Source organism: Pan paniscus, chromosome 5, assembly GCF_029289425.2.
Source record: "Pan paniscus chromosome 5, NHGRI_mPanPan1-v2.0_pri, whole genome shotgun sequence".
Classification (NCBI taxonomy): Eukaryota; Metazoa; Chordata; class Mammalia; order Primates; family Hominidae; genus Pan; species Pan paniscus.
In genome coordinates, this window is record NC_073254.2 from 94,714,203 (window position 1) to 94,736,120 (window position 21,918).

Sequence of the window (21,918 nt, forward strand, 5' to 3'; positions counted from 1 at the left end):
GCTTGGACTCTTGGGACTGGACTCTTGGGAATAGACTACTTCATGTCTTCTATGGTTAACTGCCTGAAGATTAGTTTGCCGAGTGACTCCATCTTTGACATTCCAAAACTGGCTTCTGACAAGAAGGTTGGGGTATGCCTCATCACAGAGCTGACATGTATCAAGAAACAGCCCAAGTGTCCATGAGAAACAACTCTTCCAACTCTGTTTCTAATGAGCTAAGGGAACCTGTACAAATCTCTTTGGGACTTGCCAAGCAGTAGGCGTTAGATTTTGTCATCCCTTCTTTGGAACCTATGTAAAAGATAATCAGTAAGGGTGGTGATCAAGGCTGCCATTCCCTGTGATAAGTCCTAGAGAAATGCAGAAAAAACTCTAGTAAGAAAAGGAAAGCCGTAGTGAGAGATCTCTTTGTTTAATGTATCAACTCTGAAAGCAAGTAATTCTTCAATATTTATAGTAACTATGAGAAACCATACAAATTAATAGGCAGGGAAACCACTGACATATTTTAAAAGTTCTAATGATTATGATAGAAAATTGTTCTTTTGCTCACAAACTGAATTTATTCAGTTAAAGGAGGACTCAGAGTGGGGCAGAAGAGAAGGCCAGGAGAGAAAATTCTGACCTGAGACCAATGCTATTTTGTTTTCATTTTTACTTGTATTTTATTTGGTAAAATACAAATAACATGAAATTTATCATCTTAACCTTTTTTAAAGTGTGCAGTTGAGTGGTGTTAAGTACATTCACATTGTTATGCAGGCAGTCTCCAGAACTCTTTATTTTGGAAAACTAAACTTTTTATCCATTAAACAACTCCCTGCTGTTTTGCTTTCAAATATTTTAGAAATCATTATGCTTATGAGTACAGAACAGATAATTTCTATTTTTTAACCCGCTAAGATACCAACAGGTACTGTGGAAGGCTTTTTGCTTACTACCTGCTCAATTTATTTGAGGGAGTTAAAACACTTCCAAAATGTAAGTCCAACTAGTTCATTTTTTGTTTCTATTTTATCAGTGTCTTTAGGATGATATGGCAATGTTTGAAAGATCGATGGATCAGGAATTATTATTTCAGTCCCAGGACAGTATGTTTTTTAAAAAATACAATATAAAGATGATGTAATGACATGAGATAAACTCTTTAACTGATTATGGCATTATACATCACCATTAAACGATTAAAAAACATGCTATTTTATAAAGATAATGTTAATCAACAGTGGCTGGCTCTTTCAAAGTCTTCACTTGCTTTCCACACAGTACATTTTAAAAATAGTATCTCACAATTTTCTAATAACTAATAGTTAAAAAATTTTCCTTTGGAAATCTTATAACTTGAAAGACGTTCTTTTAAAAAATGGTCCACATAGTTGTTGGGGCTGGTAAGGATAGGGAAGTGTGGTAGAGGATAGTGGCCCTGGCATCAGATCTAAATAGATTTGGGCCCAGGCTCTGCCACTTTGTAACTGTTGGTTATAGCTTTCCTTTTCTACTCAGTTTATCTATGAAATGAAAAAAAATAATGCAATAATGCATGTAAAGTTCAGCATAGTGCATGACACATAGGAAACAGTTAATATAAGTCACTGATTATTAAAATAAGAAAAATGGGTACATACATACACACAGTGTCCTTTATTCCATTTACCAATGTCCGAGATTGAAGTATTTCTTTAAAATATGATGCAAAGACCTCCAGTATCTTTGTTCTTAGACACAGTCTAGAAAATACTTGGCAGGTAAAATGTAGAACCACCTATGGTTCCTAGTTTCCTAGTTCCCAGAAGACCCCATTCTCCTCACTGCTGAGGGCTAATATTCTAAATACAAATACTATCAGCTTCATCTTACTCTATTTTATTAATTATTTCTCTTCTATTTCCTTCCTCTCTCTTATCCTCTCTAGAAAGAAGACTGACTGAGATGTGTTGGCGGGCTTCTCAAGATCCCTATCGATGGAAGAAGGCTGACATGAGTTGCCCATAGTCCAGGTACACTGAGTAGGACTGCAAAATCAGTGCTAACAGCTGCCGATCATTCTTCATCATAATGTTAAGATGAAAATGTTTTTGGAGGAATATACTTTAAATTCTGGGTGGTAACAATATCTTTTAAAAAGATTATTTGTGTATTTTTAATATTTTGGCAACAAATATGTCACTTTTATAACCAGAAATAGTAAACATTTAAAGAAAAGAAAGAAATTGACAGTTCTCAGTAAACTATCACAAGAGCAAAAAACCAAACACCACATATTCTCACTCATAGGTGGGAATTGAACAATGAGATCACATGGACACAGAAAGGGGAATATCACACTCTGGGGACTGTGGTGGGGTAGGGGGAGGGGGGAGGGATAGCATTGGGAGATATACCTAATGCTAGATGACGAGTTAATGGGTGCAGCGCACCAGCATGTCACATGTATACATATGTAACTAACCTGCACAATGTGCACATGTACCCTAAAACTTAAAGTATAATAAAAAAAAAAAAAAGAAAAAAAAAAAAAGAGAGTGTTCATCCAGGGCAGGAACACTTTCTGTTCCCTTTCTGCTGTTCCCACCACAATTTTTAAGAATCTTGACTACATGGAGATGTAGATGACTTGGACATCTGGATTATGCATTTTATTGTTCTTGTCATTCCTCATGACATTTCTGACAACTTCCCTTAGGCATAAAAAACTCTATGAAGTACATTGGCACATGACATATATATACATACACTCTTGTCATTCCTCATGACATTTCTGACAACTTCCCTTAGGCATAAAAAACTCTATGAAGTATATTGGCACATGACATATATATACATACATATACACATACATACATATGTATGTATATGATTGTTCAAATATATATATTTATATTTATATTTCCTTCCTGGAGTTTCTACATGTAAATTAAATTGAAAATGTGCAAATTATTTCCTTTATTTTTCTGCTTTTTGGCCTGAGAGGTTTTCTCACACATTTACTTTTTCCTTCTATTGATATGACGTTTGAGAATGTTGCGTGCTTAAGCTTGTATCTTATCTTCTATAGAAGCCTTTGGTATATCAGATAAATTTCTCTTGTTCATATGGGGTATATTTCAGTGGAATGACCCATTGATGTATACAGTTAAAAAGAGTAAACATAGTGGCACTAAAAGCATTTTCTGAAAACATGTTGAAAATGAAATTGATAATATATTTTAAAATTTACTTAGAAGAGCAATATCTCTGGTACATGGACATATTTTTCTTGCTTGGAATTTTTCTAAATTTCTGTATATCTATTTTAAGAAATTATAACAGAACATTTACAACTTCCTTAGTGAGAAAAAAAGGTAATTTCCTATACCACTTGTTCCATATGCCCCTGTTATGTCAAAATCTCTAACATTTTATTTTTTTGGTCCAGTCAGCTATGTCAGGAAACACATCAGTTCACGACACAGGAACAATCCTTGAGTCTATTTTCTTATACTGCTTTTAATTGTTTTTTTTTTTCCTTTGTGAGTCAAGGACATCAGTTTCAATAAGCCTGGTGTATCAGTAAGCATGTGGACCACCTAATCACATAGACTGATAGAAAGCAGCATAATACACTATGGGCCAGGAGCTTCAGCTTCCTGGATCACTTCTTCCCCAGAAATTCCTTACAAGAAACCTGCTCTGCCAGACTAGGTTGAAGTAATTACCACAAAACTTGGTGGACTCCCTCTTCTCATGTGGCAAATTTATCTCAAAATAATTTTTTTAGAAAAAAATGAATAGCCTTACTCATAAATATGAGTAACAAATGTCATACTCAATTTCTAAAAATTTTGAAAAGAAATTAAACAGAATGGAGGAGATTTGCAATAGGAAAACTTTGATGAGTAGCTCTTGAAATAAGTGGGAAAGAGTCTGCTCTATTTACAGAGACTTTCCAAGTCCACAGAGGCACATATTGAATATATTATGGGCCATTTTCTCCTCCTTTAATACGTAAGATGCTTTTTTTCTTGGATTCTCTTAATTTTTAATGTACTGATTGTTCATACTTTGGCTGCCTAGTGCATAAAAAATAAGCCTCATCATGATGATTTTTCAGAGAACTTCTCTAATCTTACCTGTATATGGCATGTGTCATTGTATTGATCATCTCTGATGTGAACAGACAGGACAGCACTTTCAAACTCTATTTGGCAAATCTCCAGAAGTGAGTGATGAGTTCTTAGGAAAATGCAAAATTAATTAAGATAATGACATTTATTGGGTATTCAGACTTTCATATATGTGTGTATATGTATATGTATGTTACAGTATTTAGCATATTAAAATGCTGTGATGATTTTATTACATTTTATTATTTATACAGCATAGCAATATATAATTATTCTCTCCTCTATGTTAGCTTGTTGTACCATGATGATTTTTTACCATATTAGATTGTATTATAACACTTCTTTACGTGAACTGAGATTATCTCTAATGCAATGACTGGGTCTTACTCTTCCTTGGCTTTGGAGTGCTTTGCGTGATTATTGGCACATAGTAGACAGCCAACACACACTAGTTCGGTGAGTGAAAAACAGATAGATGGTTAAATGGATGGTGGGCAGTCATAAGCATATATTCAATGCTATAATATTGTCTGTAAAACAAATGTAAGAGATTTTACTAGATTTTTCCTATAGAGCTCATTAGAATTAAGCATGATGTAAATAGAATGATGAAGTAATACTATATAACAGAGTTTCTCATCAGTGGCAATGTGAACAATTTGGATGAGATAATTCTTCATTGCGTGTGCTATCCTGTGAATTGTAGGATATATATCAGCGTCTCCGGCCACTACCCAGTAGATGCCAATAGCTATCCTACTCGCTCCAGCTCTGAAAACCAGAAATGATTGCAGACATTGCCAGTTATCTGTGAGGCAGGGAGGGAAAAAATCCCCTTCAATGAAGAATCTCTGTATACAGTGTCTGATTTCAGGATAGTATTACACATTTGTATTACATTTTTCCTTTTCCAAAATCTAAGTACATAATTGGGCAGGGAAATAAAGGGAAAAGTAATGACATTTTCTGCCCAGATTGGGCAAAATGGAAAGCAATCTTTGTCTTCCAGAAAAATGGTTTCAAGAAATGTTATTTATTCTTGTAAGCTGCATATTTTCAGGCTGTAAAGTAAAAATAAATCTCTGGATGCTAAAATCCTAGTGGTTAAAATTCATGGGCTCTCCATGTGGTTTCCTCCTACAACGTATAAATTCCCACCTCTGTTGGAAGAACCCTACAGTGCCTTCTTGCATGTTTTGTGTTTGGCTTCTATTTTAGAACTGATCTGGCAATTTTCCTAATTAAATATACCCATCATCCAAATTCTGCAGGATTTGTCTCTATTTTGTTTCCTTCTACAGGCTGTACAAAATCTGAGTCCTGAACTCCTTAGTTTGTACATAAAATTTAATTAAATCTAATTATCATTTTACCGACATGTTTCCAAAATACTCACATTAAAAAAAATTTCCTCACTAAAGAGTCAGATAAGATAAATTCTATGTAATAAGTGAAGAATAACGAAATGGAAACCTAGAGAATTAGGAAACTGTGAGCATATTACTGACAGAACTAGAAGTAAATCTAGTGTCTTCAGTCCCAATTCCAAATTCTGAACTTGAACTTACACATATGTAAGAACGGCCTTGCGAGCTTGTTAAAAAATGCACATTTTATGCAGCATATGCAGATCATCTGCTTCTGTGGGTGTCTGTCCAATAATTTCCTTTCTTTACAATATTTATTTATTTATTTATTTATTTATTTTTAGTATCTTGAGTGCCCAAGGTTGCCATCATTATACTAGTCTGGTCATGGTCCACCTTTTACAGGACTGTTCTGATTATTTTGTTTTTTCCCTTTTTTCCAATTTCCACTCTTCTCTCCCTTTTCCTACCATGCACATCTACCTTAATATGTTTAATGCATATTCTTAGATATCTGTGCATCTTTGTAAAATCTATAGGTTGTTTTGACTGTACCTGTGTTTTTAATTTTCAAAAATGGTATTTAAAAATACCACAGATCACTTTACGGCTTTAATTTTTTTATCAGCACTACGTTATTAATATTTATTCACATTGCTATGTACATTCAGTTCTTTTGAAGGTATAGTTTTTACATAGTATACACTCAACACATTGCCTTGTTCATTTCCTTGAAATGGACACCTGAATTATTTCCATGTCCCAGTTGCCATACTCAAGGTAATGTTGAATGCCATCAAATTCCTTGATTGGTTTGTGAGAAAGTTTCTCTTCTGAAGACTTGTTTCACTGGGTCATAAGAAAATATATAATAAAATTTTACACATAACATTCAGAATGCTGGCAGGGAAGGATATATTCATGAATGCCACTACGGTGTTACACTTCAGCTCTCATCCCCGACCCCACATATTCTCACCAATATCTTGCACTATCTTACCTCAATCTTTGCCAATACCACTAGTATTAAATGCATCTTTTGCCTGTATTTTTAGTATAAACTGTATCATCCTGTGATAATTCTAATATTGGGCATCTTTAATTATTTTTCTTGGACATTTGGATTCTCTATTCTGGTAACCGCCTGTTGTTTTCTCAGTTTTATGTTGCTTTGTTTATTTTCATGTTTATTTCTTATATCTATTAAATGAAATATCTCTGTCTGTTTTAGACATTGTGAATGATTTCTGACAGATTGTTAGCAGGCTGTTAATATTTTTGTGAAAAAACTCAATTTTAATAATATCGCCTCTATTGATTAATTCATACCTCTAATCTATTTGGTATTTAGCTTTGTGGATATTGTAATGTAGAGATTCAACTATATTTTTTTCTCTTTCAAGTTTGCTGATTTGTGGTGCCCTCTGTATGATAAAGTTCCTATATATATCCATAATCCTATTTCTGGGTCATATTCGGTTCCATTGATCTACTGATATGATCCTCTACCATTACCACAATGACTCATTTTCTTGCTCTTTCTTACTTGTCTTTCTTGTCTGTCCTTCCTTCCTCTTCTTTCTCTTCTGTTTTTCTTTCTCACTTTCTTTCTTTTCTCCTCTATTCCCCTCTTCTTCCTTCCTGTTAAAATTTTCATCACTGTTCTTTTAAAAAATTCAATCACCATAGTTTTGTAGCATATCTATTATAACTTGTCAGTCAGTGTTCTCTAGAGAAACAGAACCAATAAGAAAGGCAGATAGATAGATAGATAGATAGATAGATAGATAGATAGATAGATAGATAGATGATAGATACATACATACCTACATACATAGATTGATCTTAGAGAGAAAAAAAGAGTTTTTTTAACCGTTTTCCCATTTAGAAAAACAAAGTGCAGCTTGCTGCCAGCATTTATTCTACATGAACAAACACACTTTTTGAGGATGAAGCAAATTTGACTGATTTTCAATGTAAAAATAAAATAAAAACAGTTCTTGGAGTTATTTCTAAACAGCACTAACATCAGAATCATCTGAATCATCAGGATCATCTATTTCAGAAACATCAGATTCATCAAATGAATTCTCGCTGTTCAAGAACGATGTTAACATCATGAATAGGAATTCCACATTTTCTAGGATTTGACATTTTCAGCAGTTGAGAATTACTATATTTTGTAAATGCAAATACCACTACTAAAACCAGAATGCTGTAAATAGAATGTCTTTTGTTTCCAAAGTTGACATACTAGAGCAATGCAAAAATAATAATAAAAGCAAAATATTTCATGGCAAAATTATCTCGGGGTAACCACTGCAGCAAAAGTGCTGTGTTCTCAGGGCAAATGGGCAAAGGATTAAGGAATTGGCTCATGTGAGTGTGAAGAATCAAAACTCTGAAATCATTAGGACAGGCCAGCTGACTATAAACTCAGGCAGGATTTCTATGTCACAATCTTGAGGCGGAATTCTCTATTCTTTGGAAAACCTTAGTGTTTACTCTCAAAACCTTCAAGTTACTAAGTGAGTCTCCCCTATATTATCAGGAGTAATCTCATTTACTTCAGGTCAACCAATGGCAGCTATTAGTTATATCTACAAGATACTCTCACAGCAATATCTAGACTAGTGTTTTGTTTTGTTTTGTTTTGGTTTTGGTTTTTTTGTTTGTTTGTTTGTTTGTTTTTTGAGATGGAGTCTTGTTCTGTTGCCCAAGCTGGAGTGCAGTGGCAAGATCTCAGCTCATTGCTACCTCTGACTCTCGGGTTCATGCCATTCTCCAGCCTCAACCTCCCAAGTAGCTGGGACTACAGTTGCATGCCACCACACCCCGCTAATTTTTTTGTATTGTTAGTAGAGATGGGGTTTCACCATGTTAGCCAGGATGGTCTTCATCTCCTGACCTCGTGATCTGCCCACCTTGGTCTCCCAAAGCACTGAGATTACAGGCATGAGCCACCATGCCTAGCCTAGACTAGTGTTTTATCAGACAACTGGGCATCATAGCCTAGACAAGTAAGTACATAAAATTAACCATCATGGTGTTGGAAAAACTGTATGCAGAAGAATTAAACTGGACCCCTACATTTCACCATATAGAAAAATTAACTCAAAATGGGTTAAAGACTTAAATGTAAGACCTCAAACTATAAAAAATCTAGAAGAAAACCTAGGAAATACTCTTCTAGTCATTGGCCTTGGCAAAGAATTTATAATGAAGACCCCAAAAGCAAATGCAACAAAATAAAAAATAGACAAATGGAACTTAAACTAAACAGCTTCTGCACAGCAAAATAAACTATCAACAGAGTAAACCACCAGCCTACAGAATGGGAGAAAATACTTGCAAACTATGTATCTGACAAAGCATTAATATTTAGATTCTGTAAAGATTCTAATATTTAGATTTTATAAAGAATTCAAACAAATCAACAAGAAAAATAACCTCATTAAAAAGTGAGCAAAAGACAGACATTTCTCAAAAGAAGATATACAGACAGCCAATAAACATTTGAATAAAATGTTCAACATTACTAATCATCAGAGAGATGCAAATCAATGAGATGCAAAACACTGAGATACTATCTCACATCAGTCACAATGGCTATTATTAAAAGTCAAAAACAGCAGATGCTGCTGAGGCTGTGGAGAAAAGGGGAAACACTTATACACTGTTGGTGGGAATACAAATTAGTTCAGCCCCTGTGGAAAGCAGTTTGGAGATTTCTCAAAGAACTAAAAATAGAACTACCATTTGACCCAGCAATCCCATTACTGAGAATATACTCAAAGGAGCATAAATTGTTCTAACAAAAAGACACATGCAGCACTATTCACAATAGAAAAGACATGGAATCCCAACTGCTTGTCAATGGTGGATTGGATGAAGAAAATGAAGTATATCCCTATGGAATACTACACAGCCATAGAAAAGAACAAAATCATGTTCTTTGCAGTAACATAGATGTAGCTGGAGCCTGTTAGACTAAACGAATTAATGCAGAAACCAAAAACCAAATGTTACATGTTCTCACTTATAAGTGGGAACTGAATCTTTGTTCATGTAGACATAAAGATGAGAAAAATAGACACTGGGGATTTCATAAGGAGGAAGGGAAGGAAGAGTACAATGACTGAAAAGCTTCCTATTGGGTACTATTGTTCACTATCTAGGTTATAGGATCAATGGAAGCCCAAACCTTAACATCATACAATATAGCTTTGTAACAAATCTCTACATGTACCCTTTGAATGTAAAACATAAATGGAAATTTTAAAAATAAAAAAATAAAAATCATGATCTAACTTAAAAATTTCACCATTATTATCATGGGGATTCATCTACATTTGCACTTTTTTTCCAAAATTATTTAAGCTTTTGGATTTGAGGAAATTTCTTAAAAATTAGTGTTGGCCTAAGAATTGGAATTGCAATGATTCACTAGTTAAATTGGCAAGAATTAACATCTTGATAATATTAAGTCATCCAACCATAATCATAGTATGTTTTCTTTTTTTATTTTTATTTTATTATTATTATTATTATTATTATACTTTAAGTTTTAGGGTACATGTGCACAATGTGCAGGTTAGTTACATATGTATACAAGGACTTCATGTCTAAAACACCAAAAGCAATGGCAACAAAAGCCAAAATTGACAAATGGGATCTAATTAAACTAAAGAGCTTCTCTGCACAGCAAAAGAAACTACCATCAGAGTGAACAGGCAACCTACAAAATGGGAGAAAATTTTCGCAACCTACTCATCTGACAAAGGGCTAATATCCAGAATCTACAATGAACTCAAACAAATTTACAAGAAAAAAACAAACAACCCCATCAAAAAGTGGGCGAAGGACATGAACAGACACTTCTCAAAAGAAGACATTTATGCAGCCAAAAAACACATGAAAAAATGCTCATCATCACTGGCCATCAGAGAAATGCAAATCAAAACCACAATGAGATACCATCTCACACCAGTTAGAATGGCAATCATTAAAAAGTCAGGAAACAACAGGTGCTGGAGAGGATGTGGAGAAATAGGAACACTTTTACACTGTTGGTGGGACTGTAAACTAGTTCAACCATTGTGGAAATCAGTGTGGCGATTCCTCAGGGATCTAGAACTAGAAATACCATTTGACCCAGCCATCCCATTACTGGGTATATACCCAAAGGACTATAAATCATGCTGCTATAAAGACACATGCACACGTATGTTTATTGTGGCACTCTTCACAATAGCAAAGACTTGGAACCAACCCAAATGTCCATCAATGATAGACTGGATTAAGAAAATGTGGCACATATACACCATGGAATACTATGCAGCCATAAAAAATGATGAGTTCATGTCCTTTGTAGGGACATGGATGAAACTGGAAATCATCATTCTCAGTAAACTATGGCAAGAACAAAAAAACAAACACCGCATATTCTCACTCATAGGTGGGAATTGAACAATGAGAACACATGGACACAGGAAGGGGAACATCACACTCTGGGGACTGTTGTGGGGTGGGGGGATGGGGGAGGGATAGCATTGGGAGATATACCTAATGCTAGATGACGAGTTAGTGGGTGCAGTGCACCAGCATGGCACATGTATACATATGTAACTAACCTGCACATTGTGCACATGTACCCTAAAACTTAAAGCATAGTATGTTTTCTCTAGCTATTCAGACCTTTTTTAAAGTTGTTGTTCTTTGAAATAATTGAAAAGAAATAACTTTAAAGCCTCCTATAGTTAGTTGTTTTACAATAATATTTTTTAAATATATTAAAATCTTAATAAACCTTCAGGTACTTTCTCTATTACTCCTGCTAAGTACAGCTGAAAACTCTGTACATTATATATAAAACAAACATAAGAAGACGCTGAAAGGTAGAAAGAAGAAGGTAGACAGGCTGCAAACCTCAGAATTTAAGAAAGGACACAGCAGTGAGTTACCTGGATTGCCTTTTTAGCCCATATATGCTGAACTGAGTGTTAGAGAAACCAACAACTGTGAAACACCAACAGGCACAAACAAAAAAGAAGCACAAAGAAAAGCTTCTTCTCCCTAGCTCAAGAATCAGAAGACAGGAAACCCAGAAAGACAGAAAACTTTTAGATAATAACCTCTTTATTTCAGCCAAACCTATTGAAAATACTATGTGGTGCCTCCACTAACAGCCAGCACAAGGCAGGTGCGGAGCCCGGACTTCTATCCATGCCAGGTGCCCCAACTTCCCACCTGGGGTAGTGTCAGAAGGTTGAGTAAGAAGTCTAGATTTTCATCCTTCTCAGGTGGTAACAAGGTCAACTTTCCCTTCCCTTCACTACAACGGTAATGTCAGTGGAGACCTGTGGAGAGTCGGGATTTTTACCACTGCCCAGAGGTAACCAGGCCATCTCTCCCAAAGAATCAGTGGAGGCCATGTGGGAAAAAGTAATGAGGCACCCCACCCTTCCCAGTCAGGTAGGCATCCGTGGTGACCTAGTAGAAAGTTAAAACTCCCATCCCTGTCAAGCGGTAATGAAAAGCCTGTCCCTTCCCATGGTGTCAAAAGATGCTGAGTGAAGAACATAAACTTCCACCCTCTTCTGGCAGTAAAAAGGCAGTGCCCCTTCCATAGAGTGCATGGTTCCAGAGGAGGTAAGAAATATTTAAGTAAGATTTGAAGTCTCATAACATAAAATCCCAAATGTTCAAATTCAAATATTACTTGTCATGCTTACGATTTGATTAAAAGATAATTTCAACTTGAAAGAGGAAAGGCAGCCATACAATAGAATATTATTCAGCCTTAAAAAAAGAAGAAAATTCTGCAGTATGTGAGAAAGTGGGTTAATTCTTGAAGTCATTAAACTAAGCAAAATAAACCAGATACAAAAGAACAATTCCTATATGTTTCCACTTATATAAAGTACCTAAAATAGGCAAATTCATAGAATTAAATAGTGGAATGGTGATTTCCAGAGTCTAGCAGGGAGGGAGAAGTGGTAAGCTACTAATCACTGGGCACAAAATTTCAGTTAAACAAGATGAATAAATTCTAGTGATCTGCTGTACAACATTGTGCCTATAGTTAACAGTACTTTATTTCACATTTTAAAATTTAAGAGGATGGATATCATGTTAAATGTTCCTACAATTAAAAAAAAGACAATCAGCCCATAAACCCAGCATTGTTGGAGGCTGAGGTGGGAGGACTGCTTGAGCCTAGGAGTATGAGGCTACAGTGAGCCATGATCATGCCACTATACTCCATCCTTGGTGACAGAGTGAGACCCTGTCTCAAACAATAAAAAATAAAAAAAGACAATCAACAGATACAAATGCCAAGATGAAACAGATATTAAACGATCTGACAAGAATCTTAAAATAGCCATGACAAAAATGCTTCAAAGAAATTATGAACATGTTTGACACAAATCCAAAAAAATCAGCAAAGAAATACAAGACGTAAAGAATAACTAGGAAGTTGGGAACCCTGCACAGGTCTACTGCTAACTGGGATTCATTCCTGGCCCCCAATGACTCTTGCAGAGGGGATGAGTTGAACAGGCAAGGAACAACCCACTCTAGCCATGGGCCTCTGGAATCCCAGCAGGTGGAGACCTCTCTATCACCACAAACACCCGAGTTTTCAGGGAAAGCTGCCTAGAGAAGTGGTAGAGGCAGAACTCAAGTCAGTTCTCCTGCCAGGGCAATCACAGAGAGTTTGATGTGGGAGCATCTGTAGTGGTGTATGCCCAGGGATACCCATCCCCCTGGGCTCAACTTGCTCTCATAGGATACTTTAGCCATAAGGGAGCTGTCTGACCAAAACTTCAGGGTGGCTTTGCCCATGAGACCAGGCCAGTCCAACCTGAGCACACCTTAGTCTGCTGGCCTCTTCTGGGGTAGTGTCAGAAGGTTGAGTAAGGAGTCTAGATTTTCATTCTCATCCTGCTTAGACACATCTGCTTGCAGTGTAGCCCCAGATACTTCCTGGGGGGCTGCATCATAGCTCCTGTGCTGGCAAACCACATTTGACTATCTCACAGCAGTCAGAATGGCTATTACAAAGAAGTCAAAAAACAACAGATGCTGGTGAGGTTGCAGAGAAAAGGGAACACTTATACACTGTTGGTGGGAGTGTAAATTAGTTCAATCATTGTAGAAAGCAGTGTGGCCATTCCTCAAAAAGCTAAAAACAGAACTACCATTTGTTCTAGCAGTCCCATTACTGGGTATATACCCAAAAGAATATAAATCATTCTACTTTAAAGACACATGCACACATATGTTCATTGCAGCATTGTTCACAATAGCAAAAATATGTAATCAACCTAAATGTCCATCAGTGGTAGACTGGATAAGGAAAACATAGTACATATACACCATGGAATACTATGAAGCCATAAAAAGAAAAATATCCTGTCCTTTGCAGGAACATAGATGAAACCAAAGGCCTTTATTCTTAACAAACTAATGCAAGAACAGAAAACCACATATTTTATGTTCTTATAAGTGGGATCTGAATTATGAGAATACATGGACACAAAGAAGGGAGCAACAGACACTGGGACTTACCAGAGGGTGGAAGATGAGAGAAGGGAGAAGAGCAGAAAAAATAACCATTGGGTTCCAGGTTTAGTGCCTCAGTGAAAATATGTATATCAAACCCCAGTGATATGACTTTATCTATATAACAAACCTGCTTATGTACCCCTGAACCTAAAATTCAAGTTTTTAGAAAATAACTAAATAGAAATAAAAAATATAATAACCAAAATAAAATCTTAATAGATGAACCTAACTGCAGAATGGTGGAGACAGAGGAACGGATTGGTGATCTTGAAGATAAAATAATAGAAATTACTCAACCTGAACAACAGAAGAAAGTGGACTGTTAAAAAAATAAACAAAGCCTTAGGGACCTAGAAGGCTATAACAATAGCTCTAAATTCATGTTAACAGAATTCTGGAGGAACAGGAGAAACACAGAGGAGCTGAAAAAGTATTTTTAAAAATAATGGTTGAAATGGTAGAAAATATGTAAATCTACCTGATTCAAGAAGCTGAGTAAGCCCCAAACAGGATACGCCCAATAAATCCATGCCAAAACACATCATAATGAAATTTCTAAAAACTAAAAACAAATATAAATCTTGAAGGCAGTAGGAAAAAAATCTTACCTATGGGGGAAAAACATTTTGAATGACAGCAGATTTCTCATCAAAAATTGTGGAGGTGAAAAGGAAGTGACACAATACTTTTCAAGTACTGGAAGAAAATAACTGTCAACTTAAGATCCTATATCCACTGAAATATCCTTCATTAATGAAGAGGAAATCAAGACATTCTCAGATGAAGAAAGACTACTGTAATTTTTCACCAGCAGACCTACTGTAACGAAATGGCTAAAGAAAATTTGCTAAACAAATTATAAAAGAAAGAATTTTAGAACATCAGAAAGCAAGAAAGAAAAATAGAAAAAGTAAAACTATAGGTAAATATAATAGACATTTCTTTTATTCTTGAGTTTTCTAAATTATATTTGACAGTTGAAGTAATAATTAAATCACCATCTGATCTTCTAAATGTAGGTAGGGAAAATATTCAAAACATTCATATTATAAATAAGGGATGTTAAAGGAGTATAAAGGCAGGTAAGGTTGCTACACTTCAACTTAAAAAGTGTTGCAACAATTGACTGTGATAAATTATATGTGAACAATGTGATGATGGTATGATACATATGATTCCATTTAGATTATGATCTTGAAATTACAAAATTATGGAGACAGAGAGCAAAATGTTGTTTACCAATTGTTAGGGATAGTTGCAGGAAAGGATGGGTGTGAGTATAAAGGGGTATAGAGAGGTATGTTACTGTTAGAATAATTTTGTACCTTAATAGTGATAGTGTTTACACAAATCTGCAAGCAATAAAATGGCATAGAACTATATACATATGTTGTACCAATGCTAATTTCTTGGTTTTTATACTGCGCTATTGCAGTATTAGATGTAACCATTACAGGAAACTGGATGAACTGAAGCACAGAACCTCTCTATAGTATCTTTACAACCCTCTGTGAATTTACAATCAGTTTCATATAATAAAATTTAAGCAAAATCTGCATCATCTGTCAACATAGTAATAAATTAACTAACTTTTGAAAATACGCTCAAAGCGAAGAGATTTAATACATTTTTTTCCTTTTTCTGGGATTTAGGAGGTCTTACATTTCGGAAAGTTGGAATCATCCCAGGAGACAGTATCACCGTGTAGAACTAGATTAGGCTGTAAGCTCAGTTATTCTATCATGCATTCAAAGAAATAATGTAACTGCTTTTTGAAAAACATAATGCTAGGTGGGAAAGTCAAAGTCAAGTAAAACAAAGTCCTCACTTCCTAGAGACCTGAAGCTTATCAGGGGAATACAGGCATATAAGCAAATCAAGGCTCTAAAGTGCTATAGATTACGTAGCTCTTTGTACAGAATATATTGAGAGTTCAAGGAAGATGTAGCACTATCAAGGCTGCCTAAAGAGAGAATGCTTCTTGAAGGAGAGAATCTTCCACCTAAGAGTTGAAGGATGAATAGTTCTTCCGATAGAAAAGGATGAAAAACAGGGCAAAGAGGTCATATATAATTTCTCTTTGTAAATTTAGCACCTAAAACTGATGGCTGCTATTCAAAAGGTCCTCCATAAATATGTGAAACCCTGGGAAGTCAGGACTGTATGGAAGAAAGGTCGATGAATTCTAATCATGAAAGGTAGGAAAAAGAATAAATTCCTATTTTTTTCCCTGAGTAGTGCTTTACCAGGGGTGCCAAAATTTATTTATCTTGTATAATGTGTGTCTAACTAGAGACAAACTAAACAATAGAATTTTTAAAATAAAACAAATTTTCAATGTTTTTCTTTAAATTTTTAAACCAGAGCTTAATGAATAATTTTAGTAAATTATTGGAATTAGTAAGTTATAAAGTTTTATATCACTTTTTGTGTTTGTTTCTAAAAATGTTAACCATTATAAAATAGAACTGAACAAAGATTTCGATCTGCCTATTTGAAACTTTGTAATCAACAGAAAATATAAAAATAGATCTCAAATTCTTTAGGTAATATCTATGGAAACATATAAAAGTTCTTGTTATTGAGTTGTTAGTCAAATGACAATTATATAACTGTTCACTACTATGTGTGAATTTAAGACTTGGAGGCTAGCCCATACTCAGTAGTTTATTAAAATTGAGGCAGAAAGTCAGAAGTGGAAAACTAGTTAAACGTGATCTTTAGATCTCCACAGGATAGATGAGTTAAATGGTTATATAAAACTCTTGTTTCTCAATAAGTAATGATGCCTTAGAAGACAGTGTTTTGTTTTCACTTCTCACAGTAACAGAATGATATTTTAGCAAACAAAAAAATCTTATTGGCATTTAAAGACACAATGGAAAAATATATGCAACTGGTGTTGGCAGAGTTGTGAATCCTATAACACATCATTTGCTGTTGTATTTGCCATGATCCCTGAAACTTCAAGTCAGGTGTTATATAGGCAAGCCAATGTTTAGAGCTAAATTTATATGATTTTTCCTCATGGTAGACAATGAGGTGTTTAAATTGGAAGTTATTCAGTTGTTATAATCCATTTAGATGGACAATAAGATAATTTATATTACAAGCCATAAAACAGGCTACTTCTGAATTTTTACTTTTATAGAGATATATATGTGAAATAACAAGGAAAAAAATACAATGGTAACACATTCACTACTCAATAAAGATAGCATATAATACATGTAAAATACATATATGTGTACATGTACATGACAAATGTGATATATATGTGTATGCATATGTAAATATTTATAATATAATATTATAACCAGGTGTCTTTCTTGAATGTGCTAATGAATATTTCCTAAATGCTGGGCACTCTACTCAGTATTGTATTTTTCCTCAAGAATTTTTATCCTCAAGAATCCTAAGAGATATATAATATTACTATCTTCATTTAATAGGAGAGACCACTGAAGCCTAGAAAGGTTAAGTGACTTGACCAAATTCACCCAGCTTTGTGGTCAAGCCACAAAGCTAAGATAAAATGGCGAGTCTGACTTTAGAGGCCATATACGGAGACAGTAGACTCCCCACACATTTCTATTGAAGCGAATGGCTTCTAAACATGGCAAAATGCATGGGAATATGTGTCTCTTAGGCTTGTTTAACTTAATTTTTTAAAACCACAGTCAACATTTCTCAAAGGTTTCATTTAATTCACTACTGGGAATTTTTCAAAAGTCATTCCACAGCAATTTTCTAACATAGGAAAAAAACTGTGACATTTTCAAGGAATAGAAATTAAGCAGTCCATATGACCGTGTTTCTCCTGGAAACATATTTTGGCTCAGTGCTGGACCATGCATCAGAGACTGGGCAGGCTCTAGCACATGTCCCAGAGCCACTTGATGATTGTTTTAGCAGGAGGTACCAACACTTTAACAGAGTTAAGCCAGGCACTTGTGCAAATGAGTTCTGGATCCTCCTCTGTGAACAGCTGATAGAAGACAGAATTCAAGTGTTGTAGTCTGGGAGAACTTCAGGGCATGTCATGGTGTTTTTAGTCACATGCTCACATTAACCTGCTTTACAGAATGATCAAACTAGAAGGTATCAGAGAGAATGTCTCACCTAACTCCCACATTTGGCAGCCAGGACTGGAGAATAAAGTGATTGACCCAAAGCCGTGCAGATAATCAAAGGCAGAGTTAAGGGGAACTGAGATCTCCTGGCTCAAACAGTGATTCAGCCGCTCCTAACAACAGCTGAGAAGTGGTCTTTACATTTTAAGTATGAAACCTCCTAACTTCAGTGGCTGGAGTTTAAAGGGGAGTATTTTTGGTTCATGTTACTGAAACAGCCACAACAGTATCAACAATAACTAGTTTTTCTCTTCATCTTTCACCAGTATTTTCTCTCTATTGACTCTATTCTCAGGTTTCCCAATGTAGCAGATGACTCTAGCGGCTCTAGCTTCATCATCTTCTTAAGTTCAAGTGAAAAGGAAAAGAGAATCTCTTTTTCTTCAAACAATTTCAAACTAAAATCTTGAGTCTGACTTTTCCTGGCCAGAATTAAGCTTGTACTTATCCCTGAAAAATCATCAGTGCTACAGTGATGAATTTACCAATTGAGGCAGAATTTAGGTCACATGACGCTCCAAAGCCTCTTCAAAACCACATGACTCAGAGTGAGGCAGAAGTATTTGGGATATTTGCAACAGGAGAAGGGTAAATGAATGGAGAGTGCCAAAACAACTTATTTCAATTATACAATTATAAATACAACCAAAATAAAGTATGGAAATCAGTATTTTCACCTATCTTAACAGAGTGAAAGATTTATTCTGTTGAATATTTGCCATATTTCACTTTCCACATTCAGCACTCTGCAATATTTAAAGAAGAAAATAAGTCTCCATATACTGAATAAAGACATATCAAAATTTGTGTGACAACATATTCGTTAGTTACATTTTTTGTTCATTCATTTGTGTGTTTGTTTATGTCACCCACACTAGATCGTGGTGGTGTGAACATGGTTCACTACAGCCTCAACATCCTAGACCCAAGCAATCCTCCCACCTCAGCCTCCTGTGTAGCTAAGACCACAGGTGGGCACCACCATGCCCAGCTACCTTTTAATTTTTTGTAGATATGGGGGGGGTCTCACTTTGTTGCCCAGGCTGGTCTCGAACTCCTGGGCTCAAGCTATCCCCACAACACTTTGGTTTGGCCTCCCAAAGTGTTGAGATTACAGGTGCGAGCCAGTGCACTCAGCCTTGCATTTTTTAATAAATGAATTTAAACAAAGAAGGAATAGAAACATATTTTTAAACACAACAATTAACAAACCAAAGTGTACTGCAAATTATCGGAAGGGACAGCAGAGTGAAAAAATGTTATCCCACCTGCAGGAGGTGGAAAAGGTGATAATATGAAACAAATATTTTCACCTATCCTGATAGAGTAAAAGATTTATTCTGCTGGATATTTTCTGTATTTTACCTACCTTCCACATTCAGCACTCTGCACTCTCTTGCCCAACTATTCCTTTAAATTTTCCCATAATACAACTTTTTAATATTTTATGTAATATATGTATTTGTTATTTCTTTGTTTTACTAACTGTGTTTCCTACTGGAATGTAAGCTTCAAAAATTCAGAGATCTTTGTCCTTGTTGCTGATACAGCCTACTGTCTAAAACAGTGCCCAGCACACAGTGGACATGCAATAGACATTTGTTTAATGCTACAGAGTCTTATTTGGTAGCCATTAGCCACATATGACTATTTACATTTTAAGTTAGATTATTAAAATAAAGTTGATTTTAAAATTCAATACATTATTCACAGTAGCCACATTTTAAATGCTCAATAATCACATGTGACTAGATGTTACCATGTCAGGATGATGCAGCTATAGATCATTTCCATCATTTTAGAAAGTTGTATCAGACATTGCTAGTTTAATAAATGAATAAATATTCAAAGTAATGACGAAGATAAGTTGGTGTCATGATAATAATTGTCAGATTAGTGAGATTAACATTTAAAACTAGAAAGCTACACTAAGTCTTGAAAGATTGTATAGAAAATTAGAAACAGTTAAGAGTGTTAAGTTCCAATAAAAAGTTATTGATAAAATATAAGTCTGAATTTGAATTTAGATGAATTAGGTGAAAGTAGAGAGATTGAACCTTTTGGGGACAGACCTGAAAGTGGAAATTAGTAAATCTTTTCAAAAAACCAGCTCCTGGATTAATTGATTTTTTGAAGGGTTTTTTGTGTCTCTATCTCCTTCAGTTCTGCTCTGATCTTAGTTATTTCTTGCCTTCTGCTAGCTTTTGAATGTGTTTGCTCTTGCTTCTCTAGTTCTTTTAATTGTGATGTTAGGGTGTCAATTTTAGATGTTTCCTGCTTTCTCTTGTGGGCATTTAGTGCTATAAATTTCCCTCTACACACTGCTTTACATGTGTCCCAGAGATTCTGGTATGTTGTGTTTTTGTTCTCATTGGTTTCAAAGAACATCTTTATTTCTGCCTTCATTTCGTTATGTACCCAGTAGTCATTCAGGAGCAGGTTGTTCAGTTTCCATGTAGTTGAGCGGTTTTGAGTGAGTTTCTTAATCCTGAGTTCTAGTTTGATTGCACTGTGGTCTGAGAGACAGTTTGTTATAATTTCTGTTCTTTTATATTTGCTGAGAAGTGCTTTACTTCCAACTATAGCATTAGGAGATATACCTAATGTAAATGACGAGTAAATGGGTGCAGCCCACTAACATGGTATACATATGTAACAAACCTGCACGTTGTGCACCTGTACCCTAGAACTTAAAGTATAATAAAAAAGTAAAAAAATAACAGTTACTGGCAAGGTTGTTGAGAAAAAGGAAGGCTCATACACTGTTGGTGGGAGTGTAAATTAGTTCAGCCATTGTGGAAGACAGTGTGGCAATTCCTCAAAGACCTAAAGACAAAAAAACCATTTGACCCAGCAATCCCATTGCTGGGTATATACCCAAAGGAACATAAATCATCATATTATAAAGACACGTACACACATATGTTCACTGCAGCACTATTTACAATCTCAAAGACATGAAATCAATATAAATGCCCATCAATGATAGACTGGATAAAGAAAATGTGGTACATATACACCATGGAATACCATGCAGCCATAAAAATAATGAGATCATGTCTTTTGCAGGAACATGGTTGGAGCTGGAGGCCATTATCCCTAGCAAACTGACAGAAACAGAAAACCAAACACTGCATGCTCTCACTTATAAGTGGGAGCTAAATGATGAGAACATATGGACACATAGAGGAGAATAACACACACTGGGGCCTATTGAAGAGTGAAGGATAGGAGGAGAGAGAAGATCAGAAAAAAATAACTAATGGGTACTAAGCTTAATACCTGAGTGATGAAAGGATATGTACAAGAAACCCCCATTACACATGTTTATCTATGTAACAAACTTGCACTTGTACCCCTGAACTTAAAAGTTAAAAAAATTAAATCTCTGAAGTTGTTATGGTATTACTTGCCTATTAAAACTATCTGTATGTAGTATGTACATAAAAACAAAACAATAAGCTGTTAAAAACTAAACATATTAGCCTATAATTACTCAAGAACTAAAGGTTCTCTTTTTTTATTCTTAGCTCACTTTTTGGAAAATATGATTATTATCTTCATAAATAAAGCCTCTTTATTTCATAACCAAAGGAAACCTCAGTTTTGCACTCTTATTGTTATCAGGATTGTAGATCCAAGTGATTTTTTACCACTTTAATGTTTATTTCTAGCAAGCTGCAATAATTATAGGCCACAGAATGAAGAAGGATACATTGTTCTGTTGGTTTATATATATAT

The 21,918-nt window shown here is 35.2% G+C and overlaps 1 long non-coding RNA gene across 1 annotated transcript in view; it reads left to right on the forward strand.

Annotated features, from left to right (window-relative positions):
• Positions 1–18,863, forward strand: part of LOC134730602 (uncharacterized) — a 619,806-nt gene extending 600,943 nt beyond the window's left edge. Inside the window, exons 3-4 of the long non-coding RNA XR_010112443.1 lie at positions 1,916–2,000; positions 18,473–18,863. This is a non-coding gene — a long non-coding RNA (uncharacterized LOC134730602). The remainder of the gene's footprint in view (positions 1–1,915; positions 2,001–18,472) is intronic.
• Positions 18,864–21,918: the final 3,055 nt, after the last annotated feature.